The sequence below is a fragment of the Vitis vinifera genome, chromosome 15, assembly GCF_030704535.1.
Source record: "Vitis vinifera cultivar Pinot Noir 40024 chromosome 15, ASM3070453v1".
NCBI lineage: Eukaryota > Viridiplantae > Streptophyta > Magnoliopsida > Vitales > Vitaceae > Vitis > Vitis vinifera.
The window spans coordinates 10,602,621-10,615,099 of NC_081819.1; the positions used below are offsets into that span (position 1 = coordinate 10,602,621).

General features: G+C 29.4%; 1 long non-coding RNA gene across 1 annotated transcript; it reads right to left on the reverse strand.

The window, feature by feature from the left end:
- Nucleotides 1–7,943: 7,943 nt before the first annotated feature.
- Nucleotides 7,944–8,529, reverse strand: LOC132255217 (uncharacterized). Its single transcript, XR_009467879.1, has 3 exons — nucleotides 8,386–8,529; nucleotides 8,177–8,237; nucleotides 7,944–8,083 (listed from the first exon to the last, which is right to left on the reverse strand). It is a non-coding gene; the product is annotated as an uncharacterized LOC132255217 (long non-coding RNA).
- Between the last annotated feature and the right edge of the window lie 3,950 nt (nucleotides 8,530–12,479).

The window sequence follows — 12,479 nt, forward strand, 5'->3', positions numbered from 1 at the left end:
AACGCATGCCTATCAATACCATCCCAGAAGGCATAGGAGAACTTATACACCTTAAGTACCTGTGCTTAAAGTATGATAGCCCTTTAGTTCTTTAGAATAATATAAAAGAAAGTATACCCACTAAAAGACTACGATCCTCTTTTAAGTTCTCTATAACTAGATGTAATTGAGAATAGTGAGTTTTTCATTAATAACCACCAATATTTTATAATCGGATTGGAATTGTTCCCCTAAAGTGAATGCAACCGATTAGGAATACGATCATAGAATAGGATATGATCTAAATCTAGTATACAATAATTTCTTAATCCATGAGGGTCATTGTTTTCCCAAGAAGAAATTTAGACCATACCACCAGAAGTGGTGAAATGAAATGAAAAAAAAGGGTTAGGTTTGTAGTATAAGCCTACCAAAGCTGAACAAAAAATCATTGTTGATGCATGCTAGTCATATGATCAAGCATTTCATTGAATTTTACCAAAATTAAAAGCAAAAAAATTAGTAAATAGAAGGTTAACATATCTAGATTATTATAACTTTCCTTAGAAATCCTAATGATAAAATTTACTAATTGATTGGTGATGGAAAAAATGTTTATTCTCATGTAGGATCTTTACTTTCTTATGTTGTGTCTTTTTATCTAATATAGTACACATCATATTTGCTAATAAATGTTTATGTTTTATTTACATATAGTATTGATTGCTTAATAAGTATATTCTAAGTTGTCTATCTCATTAATTGTACAAAATGTAATAATTGATGTCATTACCATATCAATTTATGGAAACTTGATTGAAAGCTCTTGAAGAGCTTATATTATGTCACTAGTTGATCGATGTCATTACTACATATATGAATTTATAAAAATCCGATTAAAGGCTCTAGACGAGCTCATACTATGTTACTAATGGCACACGAATCCATATGAATGATACTTGACATTCTATCAAATCTAGAAGAATTTGAGATGACCAACTTGGTCCCCCAGGGTGAACAATGATGCATCAACTCCTTGAAATATGAAATGGGGATTCATTAAAGAACTAGAAGTTTCTTCAACTAGTGACTAGTATATTTGAACCTTTGAAGGATATTATTACGTGTCATGTAAATTTCTAGTTTAAAGAGACAATTTCCCACCATTAGGGGGAGGCAAGTCATTTCTAGAAGAATGGCGAGACATTACATGGTCTGTACCCTCTTTGTCTCATCTGCATCCCCGTACAAGGTAGTTTGAACTAGAAGTTCAAAGGATTATTCATTTGTAAGGACTTGCAAATTAGTTACCTAATGTTTTCACAAATATAAAAAAGTAACAAAGTCACACGTGTCGGCTGTGAATACCCTGACACATATTGATGTCCCTAAAAGACAATTGAAAAATGCCATAGCAAGTGAATCTAATACACACTTAAAGCATGGTAGACCTGTTGGATCAAATGATTCAGTTCCTAAAAAAAAAAAAAAAAAGGAACAACATATTAAAAGTTTGGTACTCTTGAAGAGCTTACAAATATGAAAGGGTCAAATGATGAAAACCAACTTGTTAAACAGTTAGCCCCTGAAGAGATCCAAATTGATCAAATACCGGTATCTAGAATTGAAGAGATCTCAATGAGTCACACAAGAGAAACAAGGAACCACAATGACATCATCATAGACAATATATTTGCATTCCGAGTAGCTATAGATCTCATGAGAAATGATGAAGATCAAAAACCACAAATTGTGGGTGAATGTCAAAAAAGGAATGAATGACCAAAATGGAAAGAAACAATCAAAATAGAGCTAAACTCGTTAGCAAAACGAGAGGAATTTGGACCTGTAGTTCAAACACCTAGAAGCATAAAGCTGAGATCAAGTACCAGATCTTAGCGCAATCAGTGTAAAATGTACCTTATAAATTGTACTAGACTAGGCATAACATTTTCTGTTAACTTGCTTGCAAGATACAGTTTTGCCCCAACTAGAAGGCATTGGAACGAGATTAAACATATATTGCGATACCTTTGTGGAACAAATGATCATGGCTTATATTATTCAAAAGAATTAAAATCGCAATTGATTGAGTATGCTAATGTAGGATATATTTCAGATCCCCATAAAGCTCAATCCCAAATGGGATATGTCTTTACTTATGGTAGTACAAAAATATATTGAAGATCAATCAAGCAAACAATGGTAGTCATCTCTTCAAATCATTCAGAAATTCTTGCAATTCATGAAGCAAGTCATGAATGTATATGACTAAGGTCAATGATTCAACATATTCAAGAAACATGTGGACTACCTTCCATAAGAGGCAATACAACCAAATTACATGAAGATATTGTTGCTTGTATTGTGCAAATTAAATGAGGATTCATAAAAGGTGACAAAATGAAGCATATCTCCCCTAAATTCTTCTACACCCAAGAGCTCTAGGAGAAAGGTGAGATTGATGGTCAGGAGATTCGGTCATGTAATAATCTAGTAGATCTATTCACAAAGGCGTTACCTTCAACCATTATGAAAAGGTTAAGGTATGATATTGAACTGAAAAGATTAAGAGATCTACCAATTGAAGAGTTGAAGAAATCATAATCATATGTACAAAAGGGGTAGAAAGTTAAGATGTATATATTGCACTCTTTTTTCCTTTGTCCACGTTTTTTCCCACAGGGTTTTACTAGTAAGGTTTATGATGAGGCAGTTACCATATCCTTATGATCATCCAAGGAGGAGTGTTTTAAAATATGAGATTTTGTACCACTATGGTAACTTGTGGATGATCATCCATAAATATTTTTTGTAACTCCCTATAAAATGGAGGAACCCTTAATGAAATTCTATAGAGTTTTCCTGTACATTTTATCATCTTTTTCTGTTTTCTTCTTCCTCCACTTTTACAACATTATCTTATACATTTATTTTAATTATTTTATATTTTTTATACATTTTCTTATAAATGAGATTTATTTTATAATTCATATATTTGTTTTTTTTATTTAATTTAGGACTTTTATTTATTACTTCAAATAAATTTATAAAAATTATTGTAATTCTAATCATAATAATTTAATGTTTGAAAATTAATATTAGGAATTCTCAAAAATTATTTTTAGTTTTTAATAATTAATAATGATTATCAAGATTTATGAATTATTTTTATCGTATTTGATGAGACATTTAAATGAAAATTCAAGAGTTATATATATATATATGTTTCTTTCATAATCAATTTTAGATATTTTAAAAATTAATTAAAATAATATATAAAGATGTCATATGCAATTTATCTTTCCAAGTTCTTCTTCTTTCATATTGTTGTTTTTGAAATCACTCTTTTAATCTACAATAAAAAAATATTAAAATATTAAAATAAATCATCCAAAAAAACCATGTCATTAATTTGATTTTTAATTTATTCTTACTCTTGTCAATAATAAAAAAATTAAATAAGAATAAAAATAACTGCTAATAAATATTTTAAAATAAATTTAAAATTTATTTATTTACAAAATAATATGAATTATAGACAAAATTAATATAATGGATATACTACAATTTTGAATCCCTCAAAAAAATCAATCCTACAAAATAATGTTCATTTGTTTAATCGAAATTGAATGCTTCATAAGAATGATGAAAGAAACGAGAGACACAATGCTGGAGAATGTTGAAGAAGGACATGAAACACAAATCTGTTAGTGAGGCACAACACTGATGAATGTTGAAGAAAGACACGAAACACAAATGATAATGGAGTAAGTGTCAAGATTACTCTTAGGGTTGTAGTATCTACAAAAATAAAATAGCACCAAACATCAAACTCTTTACTAACTTATGTCATTTTGTGAGTAAATAGTATCGCAGAAAGACAAAGAGAGACAAAAAATAAAAATAAAAACTCATAATGGAATCAAATAATAAGAAAGCAAGAGAAAGAAAGAGAAATTTCACACCCTACAGGTTGAGAACATGGGTTCCACGACCTTCGGGTTGAAAACATGAGTCTTATAAATAAGAGATAAAATTAAAAGACATTAAACATGAAGTTGAAAGGAAATTGAATTCTTAGGGTTGACATTGAAAAGACATCAAATATAAAGGGGGATATGAATTGAAAAGATACCCACATTTATTGTCTTTTAACATTTATTGATTTAGTGAGAGAAAAGACTGATTTTTTAAATCTCATACTTTCATGGAGGTGTTTTTTTTTTCCACAACTAGTTGTATTTTTTAATAAAATTTTATAAAAGAAATAGTTATCTATTTAAAGAAATAAAATAATATTCAAAATCATAATTTAAAAATACAATTTTATTATAAATTTATAAATTATAGTGTACACCCTCCATTTTGTCCCCTAACACATATTTTCTCATTTTATTTTCTTTCACACCATGCTTATTTTTAGTATGTGTTTAAGATCCTTATTACTTGATCATTCATTGTCCCTTATTGGTTTACATTTATTTGATTCATTGTTTATTTTTTAGCCACATTTTGGAGGCCATTTAGGGGGTAATTTCGGGTCCTTCCAACTTGAGTTTTAGAGACCCCTTAAGCTTAGATTTTTTTTTTTTTTTTGTTTAATCTCAGTCTTAGGAGAGTTTCTAAGGTTTTTTTAGTTTTTAGAGAGGCCTAGTAGCTGGCTTAGGATGAGGACATGTGTTCTCATCTTGACTGCTTCACTTTTAAAACACCCATTTTTTTTTTCCTTCTCTTTTTGCCATATTTGGGGGAGACCGTCTAGAAACCTCTCAGGAGAGGAGCTTTTCAACATGTTTTTTTTTTTCTTTTTTTCTTTTATTTTAGGTGAGTTGTCAAGATGAAGGAGGAGAGTGAGTTGTTAGTAGTGCTTTTCTGCAGGGGGGAATATTCTCTGCATAAGGGTGGTTATAAGAGAGAAAAAGACATTTTTTTTTTTGTGAACTTCAAGAGACGTTTTGAGCATCAGAGGATATTGGGATTATCATGAGGATTTAGGGAGGTGGGAGTGAGAGTTTGAGGAGAAAGAAAACAAGAGGAAGGGAATGAAACAAAAAAAATGAGCTAATGAATTTTGTTTGTTTGTTTGATTTTTTTTTTTCTGGTTTTTAGGAGAGAACGCAACTAGCTTGAAGCCAAATAGATTTCTATTTGAGAAAATGATCATAACATAAGGTTAATATGAGTTTCAGTTCTCTATTTTCTCCATTGTTTTATTCTTCACTTTGTTGGTTCCTTTGCATTGCCCGGTTTGAGTGTGGATATCAGGCTACACATTTAGTTTCTTTTACTAATCTTTAAAATGATTATAGATTTGTTGTTATATTGTTTATCTACTATTCCTCTTGGTATTGCTAGAAGGTAATCTCACTCTGTTTTAATTCTACTATGAAAGGTTTGAGAATCATGTCCACATTCATATTTGACATGGTCTCTCCTACCTACTTTGCAAGCTTACTGATAATGAAGTGAAACTTTATTTAAGGGTCTAGTGGCTTGGTTTATTTATTTATTTTTTATTCTTTGTTTTTATGGTTGTTTTCTTCTTGTTGTTTTCCTCTGTTCTTGTTGTTCATCTTTGTCCTCTACTAGTGGTTTGTCTAGAGTTTTGTCCAGAGGTTTAGTTATCAGTAGTCACGATTGATAGAAGAAACAAATAGGTTGTGTGAAGAATGCAATCACGATTGATAGGAGAAACAAATAAGCTATGTGAAGCATGGGTTCCATAATCCCTTATTTCTCCTCTTACAAAAGAAATGCATTGTCAACCTTCAGTATTGGAAAGTGTCTTAGGGCCACATACAATAATCAATGGCAAACATGAAAACCAATTTCATGGCTTTACGGGATGGTTTTACCATTAACTAAAATGCTAGGGTGATGGTCCTTGTGTTAGACAAGATATTTTAGAAGAACAAAATTAGTTTTAGGTTAGTTTTAGAGTTAGCTGAAAAATAGAATTAATTAGTCTTCAAAAATTGCTTTGTAAACTCTCTTACATCTTCTTTGTTCTACTCTGTTTTTGCTTTCACCACATTTTATCTCTCATCTAAACTCCTTAACATGGTATCAAAGCCATAATATCCAACTCAGTCACCCATTAACAACTGATGAATCCTTCTTCACCATTCTCCAACTTTTTTAACTATACTCTGTCAATAAAACTAGATCAAGAAAAGTACTTGATCTAGAAATCTCAAATTACACCAACAATTCAAGTACATGATATGCTTGGTTCATTGATGGAATGAGTAAATGTCCTCTAGAATTCATTAACGAAGATCCAAGAGCCTTTGATTCTTGCATAGTCACTAACCAAGATTATGTGTTATGTCATTGACAAGATCAAATTTTGTTAAGTTGGTTATTATCATCTATTTCTGAAGAGGTGTTGGCCCAGGGAATTAGTTGTTCCATGTCTTTTGAATTATGGTTTATGCTGGAAATTTTTTTTGCTTCTTAGTTGAAGGCAAAAGTATTACAATTGTGCATCCAACTCCAATCAATCAAGAAAAATTCATTGACAATGGTTGAATAGTTTGCAAAGATAAAAAGAGTTACTAAGAATCTTGCAGTTGTTGGGCAACCAGTCTCCAATGATGATATGATAATGTACCTTCTTCCTGGGCTTGGATCTAACTATGATCCAATTTTAGTAAGTGTTACCTCCAAACTTGATTCATTTTCTCTTCAAAGAATATAGGCTATACTACTCAATCAAAAAGCACGCTTAGAACAACTACATTTAGAAAACTCACTTGAGTTTCAACAAACTGTTGTCAACATTGCTTCACATACTTCTTTCAAAGGTAATGATCCAAAAGTTTCAGTAGGTGGTCATACCACCATTCCTCAAAATATGCACTACAAGGAAAAAGTTATATGGTGACATTTATAACGAGTCACCATAAACATAAGGTGTCACTACAACATAGCATCACCTTCTCCACTGACACCATAGAGGGTACCAATTCGTGACGTATTTGGAAGTGACACCAAAGTAGATAAATGGTGACCCATTCAGAAGTGACACCATATATTTCTAGTGATGATAGGGTGTCACATTAAATACATCATCTTTGAGTTATGATGTCACATTAAATGCATCACCTTTGAGTTATGGTATCACATCATTGTAAATTATTGTGGAATATATGATTGGTTTTAGTTGTTGATTTTTGTAATGCTTATGAATTAATAAGATTAACCTGTTTATATTTTGTCCATAAATATAACAATCATATTATATTTAACTCATTTTTCTGTAATGTTTTTGGAATAACTCATAATACATTGATCATCTAATAATATTTGTATATCAAATGTTCACAAAAGGATAGTACGTCCAACATATCAAAACTAAAAAAGAAGAGTGAATACATACCAAAACATGATTTAGAAATGTTAAAGATCCCAAGATTCATGTATACCTCCATTTCATAAGCATAAAACCGGCTAACTATAAAATGACATAGAAGTCCCATTTAAAAATCTAAATTTCTCAGTTGCAATTAAAGTAACGTTTATGTCCTACAACGTATGACATAAGAGTTGCATTTAAAAACCCAAAATCTTATTGCCTTCTTCTTTCTTTTTATTCTCCATTTCACCCTCCCAAGAGTGTATACCTGCATTTCAAAATTTAATGAGTTTTAGAGATTTTTATTGAAGAAAATAAACATGGATCTATGTTATCATAAATGAACAAATCTAAGAATTAATTTTTTTTTCAAATAGAAACATTATTCAAAGAATAAGCATTACTATACAATACCTATGGAAAAATTCATGTAGTAGCTAAGGGACTCACCATGCATGGTGATCATGATGCATCAACATGATTCATGATTAGTTGTAGCACAAAAGTAGCCCATTCTCCTCTAATTTCATCGAATTCTACTTGAGAATATGTTTTTTTAATTACCAAACTGAAATCAAATAAGAAAATAACATTAAAATGCATAACATTTGGAAGCCTAAAACTATATACAATTCATTAAATAAGTAATACCTTTGAAGCAATAATTGTAGGATAAAAAATTATCTCTTTAATGAATCTCATAACAAAGTAGCCACATTTGAACCCTCCTTCTTGTCTTGGACACTAATCGATCAATTATAAAATAACATTAGTACTCACATATATAAATGGTGCAAATGCATAAGCTATGTGTAAAGAAAAATTTTTGGATGTCACCTGCACTAGTTGCTAAGATGGCTCCCTCTTAGATGTTTTCTTTGCAGATATTCGAAGAGCCCTATGTAAATAAGTTCAGTGGGTACATTTTTAAAATAGGTAAATGTTATATGTTTTAATATATATAAATAATAAAAAAAATGTGTTTGAGGTGAATGTATTTTTTTTATTTAAAAATAAGACTATGAAAAATAATAGGAAGAACTTACATGTTTACGATATCCTTTAAGTCCTCACATGGTTTGTGATGCATAGGGTCAAGATAGTGGACTATCATTTTCCTTGGCTCAAGCACTACCTAAATATAAACCCTTTAAGTCCTCATATCTATTTCTATTAACAAAATATAAAAACTTTCCAAAACTCAATACTTAAATATAAAAACAAAATCAAATAAAATATCTAGCTAATTGGATTTTAGAAACTAAATAAACTATAAATAAACTAAATATAAAAACTAAATAAAATATCTATGCCCATGAATTAATTGAAGAGAATAGAAAGACACAGAGAGAACATGACTATGGTTATGATTTCCATCTTATCATTTCCTGTCAATACCACACATGCCCATTTTAAGGTTGGACACTACTTTTGTTGCTGGACTTGGAAAGGGAACTTCAAAATTGAAAACATAAATAAACCCTTATGTAAAAAAAAATAACATTAAAATATAATTGAGCATTAAAATATTTACTCTCTTTCATCACTTTCATTTGAATATTAATAATCTCTTATTGAGATAGATACTTACAATTTAACAAAATAGAAATTCCTAATAATAAAAAAATATAAAATTTCTATTTCTATTAACACAATATAAAAACTTTCCAAAACTCAACTACTTAAATATAAAAACAAAATCAAATAAAATATCTAGCTAATTGGATTTTAGAAACTAAATAAACTATAAATAAACTAAATATAAAAACTAAATAAAATATCTATGCCCATGAATTAATTGAAGAGGATAGAAAGACACAGAGAGAACATGGCTATGGTTATGATTTCCATCTTATCATCTCCCGTCAATACCACACATGCCCATTTTAAGGTTGGACACTACTTTTGTTGCTGGACTTGGAAAGGGAACTTCAAAATTGAAAACATAAATAAACCCTTATGTAAAAAAAAAAAAAAACATTAAAATATAATTGAGCATTAAAATATTTACTCTCTTTCATCACTTTCATTTGAATATTAATAATCTCTTATTGAGATAGATACTTACAATTTAACAAAATAGAAATTCCTAATAATAAAAAATATAAAATTTCTATTTCTATTAACAAAATATAAAAACTTTCCAAAACTCAACTACTTAAATATAAAAACAAAATCAAATAAAATATCTAGCTAATTGGATTTTAGAAACTAAATAAACTATAAATAAACTAAATATAAAAACTAAATAAAATATCTATGCCCATGAATTAATTGAAGAGGATAGAAAGACACAGAGAGAACATGGCTATGGTTATGATTTCCATCTTATCATTTCCTGTCAATACCACACATGCCCATTTTAAGGTTGGACACTACTTTTGTTGTTGGACTTGGAAAGGGAACTTCAAAATTGAAAACATAAATAAACCCTTATGTAAAAAAAAATAACATTAAAATATAATTGAGCATTAAAATATTTACTCTCTTTCATCACTTTCATTTGAATATTAATAATCTCTTATTGAGATAGATACTTACAATTTAACAAAATAGAAATTCCTAATAATAAAAAATATAAAATTTCTATCTCTATTAACAAAATATAAAAACTTTCCAAAACTCAACTACTTAAATATAAAAATAAAATCAAATAAAATATCTAGCTAATTGGATTTTAGAAACTAAATAAACTATAAATAAACTAAATATAAAAACTAAATAAAATATCTATGCCCATGAATTAATTGAAGATGATATAAAGACACAGAGAGAACATGGCTATGGTTATGATTTCCATCTTATCATCTCCCGTCAATACCACACATGCCCATTTTAAGGTTGGACACTACTTTTGTTGCTGGACTTGGAAAGGGAACTTCAAAATTGAAAACATAAATAAACCCTTATGTAAAAAAAAAAAAAAAACATTAAAATATAATTGAGCATTAAAATATTTACTCTCTTTCATCACTTTCATTTGAATATTAATAATCTCTTATTGAGATAGATACTTACAATTTAACAAAATAGAAATTCCTAATAATAAAAAATATAAAAATTTCTATTTCTATTAACAAAATATAAAAACTTTCCAAAAAATAAAAAAAAATATCTAACTAATTGGATTTTAGAAACTAAATAAACTATAAATAAACTAAATATAAAAACTAAATAAAATATCTATGCCCATGAATTAATTGAAGAGGATAGAAAGACACAGAGAGAACATGGCTATGGTTATGATTTCCATCTTATCATCTCCCGTCAATACCACACATGCCTTCCCGGATTGGTCCTTTTGGGGTTGGATACTCTCAACGAAATTCTATATCTCATTCCCACTTAGATACAAACAGAAAAATTATTCTTTTTTTTTTTCCTCTCTCGTTTTTTAGAAAGGATGAAGATTATGTGATAGTATATCTTAAAAAAATTCTGTACCTGTCATTCTCACACAAATACATATTAAAAATCATTCATTTTTTCCTGTTTTTCACTTTTTTTTAAGGACTTGATCATGTGTTTGGTTTAGATTAAAAAAATCAATTAATCTATAGTTTTTTCTTCCATGCTAGAAGATTAAACCTAAATTTTTCTTCCCTACAACTCAAGAAAACACAATTCACAAAAACCATAATACAAAGATGTTGAAACAATTAATATAATGGCATTAATAAAAGAAAAAAAAATGATAGATCCAAGAGATTTTGGGTTACCTGGGAGTCCACAAAGTGAAGAATGTCGGTTTTGAGCGTGTTGACTATGGATGGGTGAGAGAAAAGGTTGAAGAAGATCATGATTTTATATATAGGATTTATATATTGAGATTTTTTGGATTGTGGGTGAGATATGGAAACAATGGGATTTTTATATAGTATCCATCATTATTAATTCTAAAAGTGGGCTCATTAAGTTATAATACTTAAAAAAAATTTATTTTATATGATGTCACTTCCCAAAAAATGACACTATAAATATAAAATTAATATAATCTAACTACCTCAATTGACGATTTTTTATATGATGTGTCACCTTTATTAATTATAAACCCTATGGTGTCATTATTTTAAAAGTGACACCGTAAATAGTGACACCATAAACTATTTTTGTAGTAGTGATGAGAGGGTTTCAAAGGTGGTCAAATCAAGGAGATCGAGGCAATAGATACAACTTCTCACAACTAATTTGTCAAGTTTGTGGCAAACTAAGTTGTATTGCCCTCACATGCTACTATTGATTTGATCACAATTATCAATCTCAAAACTCTCAGATTGTTATCTTAATTACTTCACTAGAAATACTGGTTGATCTTGCCTGGTACATTGATAATGAGGCAAAAAATCATGTAACAGATGAGCTAGGATGTGTGCAAGCTTCTACTAAATATCTTGGAAATAAGAAGTTGACTATAGACAATGGCCAAGGTTTGGCCATTAAACATATTGGTCATTTCTTTTTATCTACTTCAGATAAAACTATTCTTCTTAAAAATATATTGCATGTTCCAAGCATTATTAAAAATCTTTTAAGTATCTCAAAAATTGTTTGTAATAATGATGTTGCTGGGATTGAGCCCCTAAAAACAAAAATAATGTTAGAAAGCTACACCTAACTATCCCCTTGCTATCATTTTGGTGTATTGACATTAATTTGAGCATTCAACCCATGTCTCTTACATTGTACATGACTTAGGTGCACTAGGAGTTGCATAGAAGATACAAGTCATGGGTTCCTTATAAGTAGATAAGTTGTCCATAGTTAGTTCATGGATTTGGGCAATCTAGTAGAAACTGTAGTGCACCACCTCCTGATTGGAGGGATGACTTTCCCATGGTGAGTGCATAGGACCTAAGATGAATCATGATGCAAGGTTATCAATTGTCATGATTCACATAACTATTATAATGAATGAACTTTCAACTTTGAGAGGATATTGAGTCTATGTCAAAATCAACAGGAGGCTTTGACCTATGGGTGAGACCCTAAAATGATCATATATCTCTATGGATTCACTACTACAAAAATAGTTTATGGTGTCACTATTTACGATGTCACTTTTAAAATAATGACACCATAGGGTTTATAATTAATAAAGGTGACACATCATATAAAAAATCTTCAATTGAGGTAGTTAGAT